This window comes from Acinonyx jubatus, chromosome C2 (assembly GCF_027475565.1).
Source record: "Acinonyx jubatus isolate Ajub_Pintada_27869175 chromosome C2, VMU_Ajub_asm_v1.0, whole genome shotgun sequence".
Taxonomy (NCBI): domain Eukaryota; kingdom Metazoa; phylum Chordata; class Mammalia; order Carnivora; family Felidae; genus Acinonyx; species Acinonyx jubatus.
The window spans coordinates 43,981,609-43,993,865 of record NC_069384.1 but is presented as its reverse complement, the minus strand read 5'-3'; the positions used below and the strand labels follow the sequence as shown (position 1 = coordinate 43,993,865).

Below are 12,257 nucleotides of genomic sequence, written 5' to 3'. Positions count from 1 at the left end.
TGTATTGTATTCTTTGACTGTACTCCATGTAATGTAATAAAATGGAAAGAAAAAGGGCTGCTTTACACACTTTAAAATAAAAGTAGATCTTAAAGATAAAGCCAAATATTAAAATTTTTCTGAACTTCCTTGTCCTCAGGAGAAGTTATTATAAAATCTGAATGGCATACCTATTTTGTATTTTGTAAATCTTCTTCATACGTAGGATATTTTACATCTTTGCAGCTATTATTGGAACCGCAAATTGAATCTCTATTAACAGTTCAATCACTATACCACCAGACAGTGGCCACGGGAGTTCTCAATAGCTTAAAGAGTGAGAGCAATATCAACATAGTACAATGTGTGAAACATTTTATTAGGTAGACAAAGACATAAAGAAGAAAAGAGAAACAGCATTATACATGTAGATTTATATATACATATATAACATGTAATAGACCTATTCATATTGATGCACTGTCATTTGTGCTGGATAATCACTATGATTCTATTTCACTTAAAGTTATGTTAGTAACAAAAATTAATTAAAATTTATGAAAACAGACTTGTTTGAATGATATTTGAATTATATTTATTGCTTTATATCAGTTCCAAGTAGATGTACTTGACTTGGGAACAAGTATGTAAACATGGGACCATCTCAACACAAATAGAGCAAATAAGTGAGAATTATTTCCTGAAACAACGCATTGTAAGAAGCTTCACCCCTCTTGTTATCCAAAATAATTTCTTACATTTCTTACTATGTATGATTTCTTACAAAAGTGTATTAATTTACTCTGTCTTTGCTCTAGTATAGTTGCAGTAGTTCCCATTAAAAAGGAATTTTACCATTAGAATATCCTTTTGTCTTCTAAAAAAAAATACAGATGTTAAGTCATTAGTATTGAACAATAACAGTAGCTTCTTACAACCACAAGATGGAAGGTAATGGTGTTCCCAGCACTGTCAGGAATATTGCTCTCTGTGATAGGTAGAATTGCAAGATATCCTCTAAGATTCCCATTCTGATATGGACACATTATATGATCCCTTCTCCTTGAGTGTGGTGAGAACCTGGGATATGTTTATAGAGTCTCAGAAGGAGAAGAGAAAGAATGTGGTGACAAAATTTTGAAGAGGGAATGGCTGAAAATTTCCAAAACTGCTGAAGAAAATAAACCATATGTTAAAGAAAATCTAAGACTCCAAAGTAGGATTTTAACAAAATTAATCTATGTAGTAACACAACAGACTAAAATTTCAAGAAGAGCAAAGACAAAAGAAATTTTAACATGCCCCTAGAGAAAATCAACATGATACCTTCAAAGGAACAACAATAAAACTTAAGTCTATTTTCTCAACAACAATGATAAAAGCTAGAAGACAAATTATATTTTTAAAGTGCTGAAAGAAAATAACTGTCAATCTAGGAGTTTAAAGATTGAGAAAAAATTCTTTTGGAATGAAAATGAGAAAAGCCATTTACAGACACACAAAACTTGAATTTACCATAATAGAAATGAAGTAAAGGAAACACTAAATATTGCTTTTTTAAACAGTGAGAGAATAGAAGCTTGGAGATACAGACAGAAATTAAGGCTATAAATATATTGGTGAATCCAAATATTAATTCTACCAAAATAGTAATAGTAAAGTGTTGATAAGTTTAAATTCATAATTAATATGCATAAGAACAGTGTGTTGGGAAGGGTGAAGAGAGTTAAAATGCCTGAAGTTTCTTGTTCTGTCTGGAATAAAGCACAAAACTTGTGGTTAACTTAGACCAAAATAAGTCAAGATTCATATTTTCATCTCTGCAATAACCAGTAAAACAATGGTAAACAAGTTTAAAAGTTCTATGTTGTTTACTCTGTGTTTATCATGTTCTAGATAGGTGAATTGCCTTTCTTTGTCCTGTTCTTTATTCCAGGAGGCTGACGTTACGTGGACATTCTTGTCCTTTGACCCTTGTTAGCTTCGGCTAACTGGCATCGGCATGAAATATGAGGTTAGGAGAATAAAGATTGGGTATATCCCCCAATTCTATCTTTATGGCAGTTATTACATCCTACTAAAGGTACACACTAGAGAGCTGTATTCAGTGACTCCAGGCTCCATTGTCTCCTTTTCCTTTTTTACCCTTTAGCCTACTGGAAGACAGGGGACCCCACAGAAAATAGATGTGCTCTAGGGGCAATGAACCAGTCCTCCACTACACTAGACACTGACTGCAGGTACAAGAGTGAGCCCAGCTGAGAGCATCTGCGCCTGGCACAGACCAGCAGTACAATGATCTGAGCCCAAGGCAAGTTGTTAACCCACAGAATGACCAGTTAATAAACTTCGGATCTCTAAAGCCACTCACTTTTAGGTACATTGGTGCATGATGGGTGTGGGGGAATGCGTGTGAAGTCATCAAGGCTGGTGGCAGGCAGGATCCGTTGGTTTGAAGGAGAGGAAACAAAGACTGAACCCAAGCTGGGCACAGGTGGTGGCTGCAGTACCACTGAGAGCCAAAGACAACAGTGAAGGTATTCCCAACGTCAGTCACCAGTGACAACCTGAGTCCACATGACAGGCTGGACTGGATCAGGGAGTCTCTCTCTGCAGGTGAATCTGACTAAGATTGAACAGTTGCCCTCAGGGGCTGCCTATTGTCAGTTTATGGATGGTCTGTTCCCTGGCTCCATGGCCTTGAAGAAGGTGAAATTCCAGGCTAAGCTGAGTACATCCGGAAGTTCAAGACACTACAAGCAGGTCTTAAAAGAATGGGTGTTGACAAAATAATTCCTGTGGACAAATTAGTGAAAGGAAAGTTTCAGGACAATTTTGAATTTGTTCAATGGTTCAAGAAGGTTTTTTTGGCCTTTGTTGTTTTGTTTTTTTGTTTTTTGTTTATTTATTTATTTTGAGAGAGAGAGAGAGAATAAAAGAGATTTCAAGGTGGGGGAGGAGCTGAGAGAGGGGGAGATAAAGAATCCCAAGCAGGCTGGACATGGGACTCAGTCCCATGAACTGTGATTGTGACCTGAGCCGAGATGAAAAGTCAGAGGCTTAACCATCTGGGCCACCCAGGCACCTCTCAAGAAGTTTTATGATGCAAGCTGTGATGGAAAACACTATGACCCTGTAACTGCCAGTAAGGAAGAACTTCAACGGCTTCCTCCCCTGTTGTTCCAGCTCTGAGCAAACCCAGGAAACCTCTCAGCTCTAGCAGTGCAGCTCCGCTGAGGCCCATTGCAACGCTCAGAACTACCGCAGCCTCTAAGGCTGGCTGGGGCATGGTATGAAAGGATCCTGCTGCAGGCAACAGGGATGGCAAGCAGTTGAATTGATGTAGCAGGTCAGTGTATTGAAACTTATCATTGAAAACTTGGAGAAAGAGAGACTTTTGCTTTGGAAAGCTAAGGAACTTTCAATTGAGTTGCCTGGAGGTTGAGGGGGGAAACAACCGTGTATTACAGAGGATCATGTACGTTCTCTATGCCACATATGAAGGGGGCCCACGGAAGAACAAGAAGAGTATTAGCAGCCTGGACCAGCAGAGGAGCATTCAAAGTCTTCACTCTAGGTCATGTGCTTCATTGTAAAATATTCACTTTTATTATTCTTAGACGACTCACTGTTTTGTTTTGTTTTGTTTTGTTTTTCATAAGCAAAAATTACCTCTTTTTAAAGGGCATTGTAGAAGTTTCACTCCTTTTTCAATGAGTTTGAGTTAGGAGTTGTAGCAGAGCAGTATTAACATCCAATTGGTTCGTCCAGGGAACAAAGAGGCTGGCCATGGGGCTCTCCATGTGGACCCTGGTAATACTGATTGCTGGAGAAGGTGTTTTTATGCAATACACTGAGGTTGAGACCTTGGTAAAGAAATATAAAGACTGGCTTGAATTCGAAGCTAATGTGAAATCTTGGCAGAGAACGTTTTAATAAATAAATGCCTTCAGAGTATTTAAAATATGCTTCCATATTTCAAAATATAAAATATAACACCACAGGAGATTTTACAAGGTTGACATTGTGTCTGGGAAGGAAGGGCCAGACCTCTGGATCTTTGGAATCTGCTGTTCATAGGCCTTGCAGGACTGTTTGAAGCTGCAAAGGCCTAGACCTTAGCCCAGAAGGAAAGCTGAAATAGTGGCTCTGTAAAGCCATTTGGTGTCCTTACCAATCATACTGCTGCTTTAAGAAGCAAGAGGCATTGTTGCCTGAATGAATAGAGGGCATATTTCAGCCCTGAGATCTGAGTTGGAGAGCTTGAATTTCAGTGGATATTTCTCTGATTTTTTTTCCAGTTATCCCTGAAATTTCTATGTATTGTGCTTTTTTGGGAAATGAAGTGTGTCCACATTTTAAAGACTGGGCATATCAGCTACTTTTGGAGACTTGCTCACATCTCTTGGATTTGAATGGGGGCTGTGTCCCATTTTTCTGTCTTTTAAGTCTACATTTAATATGTTTCTCTTCCCTGTTTCCCTTGCCTATCGGGGATTCCTCTTTGGCTCCTTAAAGTTTGCCACTTAGAGTGTAAGTTCATCAGGCAGATGGTCACATCGCAAGTTCTTTCTGGACCTCTGGCAAAGACAGTGACCAGTGAAGCCACAGCTACCTTGGGACCTGCAAAGCTGGGTATTCTCGGTATCTGCTGTCCACAGCCATCCACTGTTACTGGAATACTTTGCCAGTGCACTAATCTCTCTGGAGATAAATTCATTAGTGTGTTACTAAGTGTTCATTTTCTTCTGTAGAAAATATAGTACTGTGTCTGAATTGCTTATTAATATTTAAACTATTCCATTTCTTAACAATTCCTCATTTGCTTTGCCCCTAGACTATTCAGTTCTTTTGTTTGGCAGAATTCTGCAAAATGTGTGTCACCCACTACTGATATTGTTCAGCCCCCGATGTATTTGTATTGATTTCTTTCTGGTGGTAGATTCTCCTAACAAGTGTGTAGAAAGCAGGTATTTTATGACAAAATTGTTGTGTAGTGTGTGCTCTGATGGAATTCACAGATTCGGTGATTGACAATGCCAAAAAAATGCAAGTAACTAGCCATTGTTCAAATAACAGTGGTGCTGTTTCCCTTTTGTGGCCTTTTAGACTTTTGTTGCCCTAAAATTCCATTTTATTGGAAACTCATTTTCCACCTGGTCTTTCTTGACAGGGTTTCTTTTCCCACTTTAAGCAGTTTCTAAATAAAATTCTGTATTTCAAGAGAGAAAAAAAGCCACTCACTTCTAGAGTACTTTATTATGAAACTAAAGCTAACTGAGAGAGTTATTAATAATACTCATAAATGCATTTAGAATCCTTGTGACAATAGCAAAAGTGAAGAAACTCTAATGATTTTAAGAAGCCAAAGGTCATTTCCAAATTGAAAATATTTTTTCTGAGTAGATTGTAGATTAAGTTTATTACATAAAGTTTAGGCGGTACCTCTCTGAATAATTAAATATCTCTAGAGTCTATTTTTTTCATCTTTAAAATGAAGAAGTTCAAGTAAGATGATCATCATCTCTAAAATTCCATGCAGTTTTATTGCAGCAGATTCACCATAGATGTTGATTTTTATGATGGACTTGTAAGTCACAGTCCACTTGGAAGAGGTACAGTATTCCTGTGCCCCAGCTCTCTCTCTCTCTTGAACATAACTGAAGTGTTGTACCAAAATTTATGGTAAGAATAATTCTTTATGACTTCTATCTTTCTGCTAATAAAATAATACTCTAATTCTTAAAAATTTGTACCAATTTTTCAATTCCAAATAATTAAAAATCTGTGGACTTGAGATATATTAATGGCAAGGGCAAAGAATATAAGAAAAGAGAAACTAGGCAGATACCAAACCTTTCTTGGAATTTACGGGAATCTTTGTTGTGTTAAGTTAATCTTTATTGTGCTTTGTTGTGCTACTGGACCAAGTGTATTCCATTGGTTACTTATATTAGAATCACCAGGGTGTTGTTAGAAATGTAGATATCTAGAGTCATTCTTTGATTTTCTGAATTGACTTCTTTGAGTTTTCAGAATTATCATTGGGTTTCTGAACTTTTAGTGCACCTTGAATCACCTATATTCTTGAGATTCTAAAACTAAAATACAGATATACTAGGTATAATATGTGACTTTTAATCTATATTTCTGTGAAGAATTTACAGGTGGTCAAAAACACATGCTATGAAGAATATTGCTTCAAAGAGCTCTTTATTAGTTTCAATAATTGATAAATCCTTGGTAATATACTCAGTACAGTGCCTCATTATAGAAGGTGCTTAATTGATATTTGTCATTGATGATTCATTTAGATCTATTATATTTTTCAGAATGGGCAAGATAATATTATTTTTAGTTCTTAACATCGAATAATTTAGGATAGATATTATATCAACTATGTATATGTGTGTGTGTATATATACATACATATATATATATATACACACACAGTAAAACCTTGGTTTGTGAACATAATTCATTCCGGAAACATGCTTGTAATCCAAAGAACTTGTGTATCAAAGTGAATTTCCCGAAAAGAAATAATGGAAAACCAAAAATATTCATATAAAAATTATTACAATACTATTATATAATACAAAATAATAAAGAAAATACAAAATATAAAGAAAAAGAAATAAATTAACCTGCACTTAACTTTGGAAACCTTTGTGGCTGGTGTGAGGGAGACAGGAGAGAGGAGGGTTATTGTATAGCATGATTTTCACTATCACGAAAAGAATCACTGCCATCTATTGGTTCAATAGACTCTTTTTCCTTTTGTGTAACTTTAACAAGGAACCTATCCAATACCACTTGCTTTGCCCCCTTTTGAGGATTTCACGGAAATGGGCCATTGTATTGTCATTAAATAGATTCATTGCTTGCACTGCTACAGCCTTATTCGGGTGGTGCTTTTTACAAAATTTGCACTGTTTCCTACATTTTATACATCTCCCTAATCTCATTTGAAGTGAGGGATTCCTCCACCTTTTCTCCTCTTCCTACACAGATGAGATACAGATGTAGACTTAAATCTTGCAATTTTCACCACTCACATACCTTGTTCGTACTTCTCAATGATTTCCCTAACTTCCGCCATAATCATCTCCATCTTACTGCCTTTCTCTTCAACCTTTTTCTGCATGGGGGCCATTGTATACACTCACAGCCATGTTGACTACAGTCCAGTATTGATAAACTGTTGTCATATACTGTATTTAATGTAACTGAAAATAAGGCAGCAGAGGAAAAGGTCTCTATCTGCAGTAAGCCAGACCTACAATGAAGCAAAACATCGTAAACTTACCCTTGAATGGAAAAGCAAAGGACTGTCGTAGGTGCTTTGAAGTGACAAAAAATACACTAGTATCAGTTGTGGGCACCTTTCAGTGTTCTGAAAAATCACTGATTTCTGCCAAACACTGTGGCCTGAGACCAGGCATCTAAGCATGGGAGATGATCACCCACAATCCGAGAGAGAGAGAGAGAGAGAGAGAGAGAGAAGACCCATTGGCTCAGTTGTGATCATGTGACTTTGGCATCATGCACTACTCATATTGCAAGACATAGCTCGCTTATCAAGTTTAAATTTATTAGAAATGTTTGCTCGTCTTGCAAACACTCTCACAGGACAAGTTACTTGCAATTCAAGGTTTTTCTATACTTGATAAATTTGTTGAAGAAAAATCTAGCTGGTGATACTTATTAAGGATAGTAAGGCAGATTTTGTTCAGGATCATTGCAATAGGTATAGGAACCACTACAATGAAATTTTACAGTGGGGAAGAGAGATTGGGCTTAATACCAAATACAACATAAGCAAGTGGGTGTTTATAGCTAAGGAGCAGGATAGAGGGTGGTCAGTGGATAGAAAATTAGTAAGAGGCAACATCAGGGATAAGGGAATTTCTGGCTAAGTTTACCTAACAGGATTGTTGCTAAGGACAGGCCAGAGTGATCAGACATCATCTGGGAGATGTGGAGAATGAGGAACCTGTTAGGGTAGTCAGGGTAATCAGGTATGAAAAGTGAGAGGTTCTGATTAAACTGACTTATCAGGGTTCTTGCTAAAACTAGATTTTACAAGGAAATGAACAGATAGATGTGCCTAGGAGAAGGTTCAGGAGTCTGATTAAAGTTTGGTCAAGCAAAGAATCTTTGTCATACTTCATATATACAAGGATATTAAATTTTATTTAATCTGGTTGTCATGTAAAATGAGCTAAATTATGCAGGTAAAGTGAATTAAAGATTATATATTAGTCTTACTGAATGATTAATATTGCTAGAACTTTAAGAATTTCTAACAGATTCAAAATAAGAATTGATTTTATGAAGGCAATTAAATCATATCTATAGTGATTGAGGCAATATTTATCTCTCATTCTTTTTACATCAAAGTGCAATATCCCTACTTAATGTATACTTAGTGGGTCATGTATTCCTTGCTGACAAGAATAAATAGAGATAGCTATGTTAGATATAAGAATTTCTGGGGAAATTTTTAAATGTTACATAAATTTGTAAGTTGATATAATTGTTTTGCTTACAAATTTTTAGGCTGCGTAAACAATTTTGAAAATTTTAAAAACTTAAAAATTTAAACAAAAAAATGTGTCACAGCTTCATTTTTGTTAGGAAGTGTGATAACCTTATTTTGCTAGGAAAAGATTCTTTTAATAATGCTTTCTTCTTAGCCTTAGATTTTTAAGCTGCTTAAGATAAAAAAAATATCACAGAGATCAACTGGTTATTTACAAAAATGTGTAATAGGTCATATCTTGAATAAATAGCACCAAAGATGTTGGTATAATCTCAGCTAACACTGCAATTCATATTTAATATGTAATTAAAAAATCTAAATCTTGAAAAAAGAAAGCTTCTATGGAAGCTAATAATAAATTATGTCAGTTTGCTCACTAACATACCTTTAAAAACTTGTGCCATTAACAACAGATTTGACTTTTAACTATATAGGGTTCTCATTTATTACCGTACTACTACTATTTAAAGTAGGTGTCATAGAATTTAGTAAATCTTATAATTTTCTTCATCATAGCATTTTACTAGCCAAGTGCTAAGAAAGTATATATGATGAAGCTAAATATACTTAAAAACACATGTTTAAATCTCTAATTCTCCTAATTATTTATATTATTTAGGGTATTCTTCTGTAGGAAACTCCAAGCAGACTATGAGGATGAAGTGATTCAAGATATATAATTAGCAACGGCCAAGATGGCCTCTCAGTCACAAACTAATATGTATTTCAAATTTTTACAAAAAAGAGACAGAGTCAACAGAATAAAGAAATAATATACATAACTGAGAATTGGGTTTGAATCCATCATCTGAAGATTCCTTGACTTCTGAAACAAAATTTAAATCAAAATAACAAAATATTATTGAGTTCTCAATATCATCCAAATAATAAGTGAGTTGTATAGTTTTCTGCGATTTATATACTTCATGTTTAAACATAGTAAAACATTTGCTTCGTTGCATGAACTACTTTAAGTATTTTACATACTTTAAAACTACATCATTATATTGTCAAAAAATAAATCAAAAGATTCACTAGACTTTTAAAAATCTCACTTAATGCTTTCCATGGCAGTTCCTAAGTAGCTACATCAGGGTGGAGCTTGCTTCACCTTCTATACAAATTACAAAAATGTGGTTTGAAAAGTTTATGTTTTCCCAAGGACTTTCAGATGCTAAATGCTGGAGTTGGGTCTATTAGATATTGCTAGGACATGCTATAAAATAAACAACCTAAAATTCTTGGTGACTTAAAACAGCAAAAAGCTATTTTTCTCTGTCAGTTGTGTTTGTTATAGCTTTGCTTTGGGATGCAGTCCAGGTCGGGGTCTGCACGATATGCCTTCACATTTTGCTATCCCAGTGGACAGAGCATCTGGGACATGTTTTTCCCGTAGTAAAGGGCACAGGACCAAAAGAGCAGGTGGGAATTTGCAATGCCCCTTAAATGTCAGCTTGGATGTGCCATACATTCCATTCCATTAGTTAACACAAGATAATTGTGTGAAAGTAAGGAATTCATGATTGAAGTCAATGGGAGCAGGATTGTATAATCTGCCTATGGAGAAGGAAGACAGAATACTTGAGAACAATAATGCAATTTACTGTTCAAAGTTTCATGAGCATATTTTCATAAACCTAGTCTCCTCTTTTTTATATATTCATCACTGCTGTCTTATCCTATGTGTAGTGTGTAAAAGAAAAAGATTTGGAAATTGTAGGGGATGCGAATTAGTTTTGCAAGTAAGTATAAGGAAATTATCTAAGAAAAATTAAAATGTGGGACCAAGCAATTTAGAAGCATGGCAAAGTGTAAATTCCCTAGGAATTCAGAGAAAGAAAAATTAGTTTGTCTGTAGGTGGAAGAAGATGATACATTGAAACTGGGGAAAAATCTTTAAGAAATTATATATATACGTACATATATGTGTGTATATATATATATATATATGTACGTATATATATGTGTGTATATATATATATGTATATATATATATATATATATATATATATGTACGTATATATATAAAGTTTATTTTGTGTGTGAGAGAGAGAGAGAGAGTGAGTGCCAGTAGGGGAGGGTAATAGAGAAAGGGAGACAGAGAATTCCAAGCAGGTTCCATGCTGACAGCGCAGAGCCTGATGTGGAGCTGGACCAAACCATGAGATCATGACCTGAGCCTAAATCAAGAGGAGGAAGCATAACCAACTAAGTCATCCAGATGCCTCAAGAAATGACATATTTTTATTGGCAGAGAAGAAATATGAGGACATTTCGTTGTAAAAAGAACATGGACATAGGTCATGTGACCTTGATAGATATTGATAGTATTTTGGAGTTTTACCTCACTCAAAGGGAAGGTTTCTGTTGTATAATTAGGAGATGTGATTGGATAGGTAAGGTAAAATCAGTTACTGCAGAATATTGAAATACAGATGGAAATGATATGACTTAATTCATAGATAATAATAGCCTTCCTCTCCAAAAGTATAACCAATGTTATGACATAATTTTAGAGAACATACATGCCCTGATATGTGTGTGTGTGTGTGTGTGTATATATATATATATATACACACACACACACATATACATATACGTATACATATATATATATATATATATATATATATATATATATATATATATAAAAGTTTTAACTTAAATTCCAGTTAGTTAACATACAGTATAATATTAGTCTCAGGTATACAATATAGTGATTCAACACTTCCATATGGCACCCAGTGCTCCTCACAGGTGCACTCGTTAATCCTCATCACCTATTTAGCCCATCCCCCCTCCCCCCGAAACATCAGTTTGTTCTCTATAGTTAAGAGTCTATTTCTTGGTTTGCCTCTCTCTCTCTTTTCCCTTTTGCTCATTTGTTTTGTTTCTTAAATTCCACATATGAGTGAAAACACATGGCATTTGTATTTTCCAGACTGATTTATTTTGCTTAGCATAATACTCCCTAGCTATATTCATGTCATTGTAAGTGGCAAGATTTCATTCTTTTTTATGGCTGAGTAATATTGCACTGTGTGTGTGTGTGTGTGTGTGTGTATGCAGTATATATACCAAATGTCACCTGACATTATGAAAGATTTCCATCTCTGAAGATAGTAACAACAAAATATGTAACCTGTAGATAATTTTAAATCCTTATGAGGAATAACAGAAAAATGGAAATAATTCTCTAAGTGTGCTATATCCATGGAGGGCACAACATGAATTAGTGTGATTTTAATGATGTTAAAATTGGTGTGATGTTCTATGTGGCTACTCATTTCATAAAAGAAATTTCTACAGAGAATCATAGTCAAATTAACTGTTGTAGTATTAATCCTTCAAAATAGAACCAAGAGAAAAGATAATTTTATTTTAACAACTGGATGCTTATGTCTGCCCTCATCTGTATTTTGCATCTGCAAACAATCCTAATAGAAATATAATTTACGACATCACTTAAGCTCCTTGAGCTGTAGAATAAATGATCCTTATATCTTCATTTCATCTGGAATGATATATCAAAATACATAATTGACATATCTAAGTGATAACAGATTACACTTGGAGATATCAGCACGGACTTATGTTGGACTTAAATTTAAATACGTATGTTACACACACAGAAATACTGTATGTATGTAACCATATGTATTTAAATTTAAGTCCAACATGAGCCCATATATGTATATATATGTATAATAAGTTAATATACCCACATATGTTT

At 35.0% G+C, this 12,257-nt stretch overlaps 1 long non-coding RNA gene across 2 annotated transcripts in view; it reads left to right on the top strand.

Moving 5' to 3' along the window:
* LOC113604766 (uncharacterized) overlaps positions 1 to 12,257 on the top strand; it is a 90,201-nt gene that overhangs the window by 55,884 nt on the left and 22,060 nt on the right. For both annotated transcript variants that reach the window (XR_008297614.1, XR_003426777.2), the window contains one exon: positions 2,132 to 2,294. This is a non-coding gene — a long non-coding RNA (uncharacterized LOC113604766). The remainder of the gene's footprint in view (positions 1 to 2,131; positions 2,295 to 12,257) is intronic.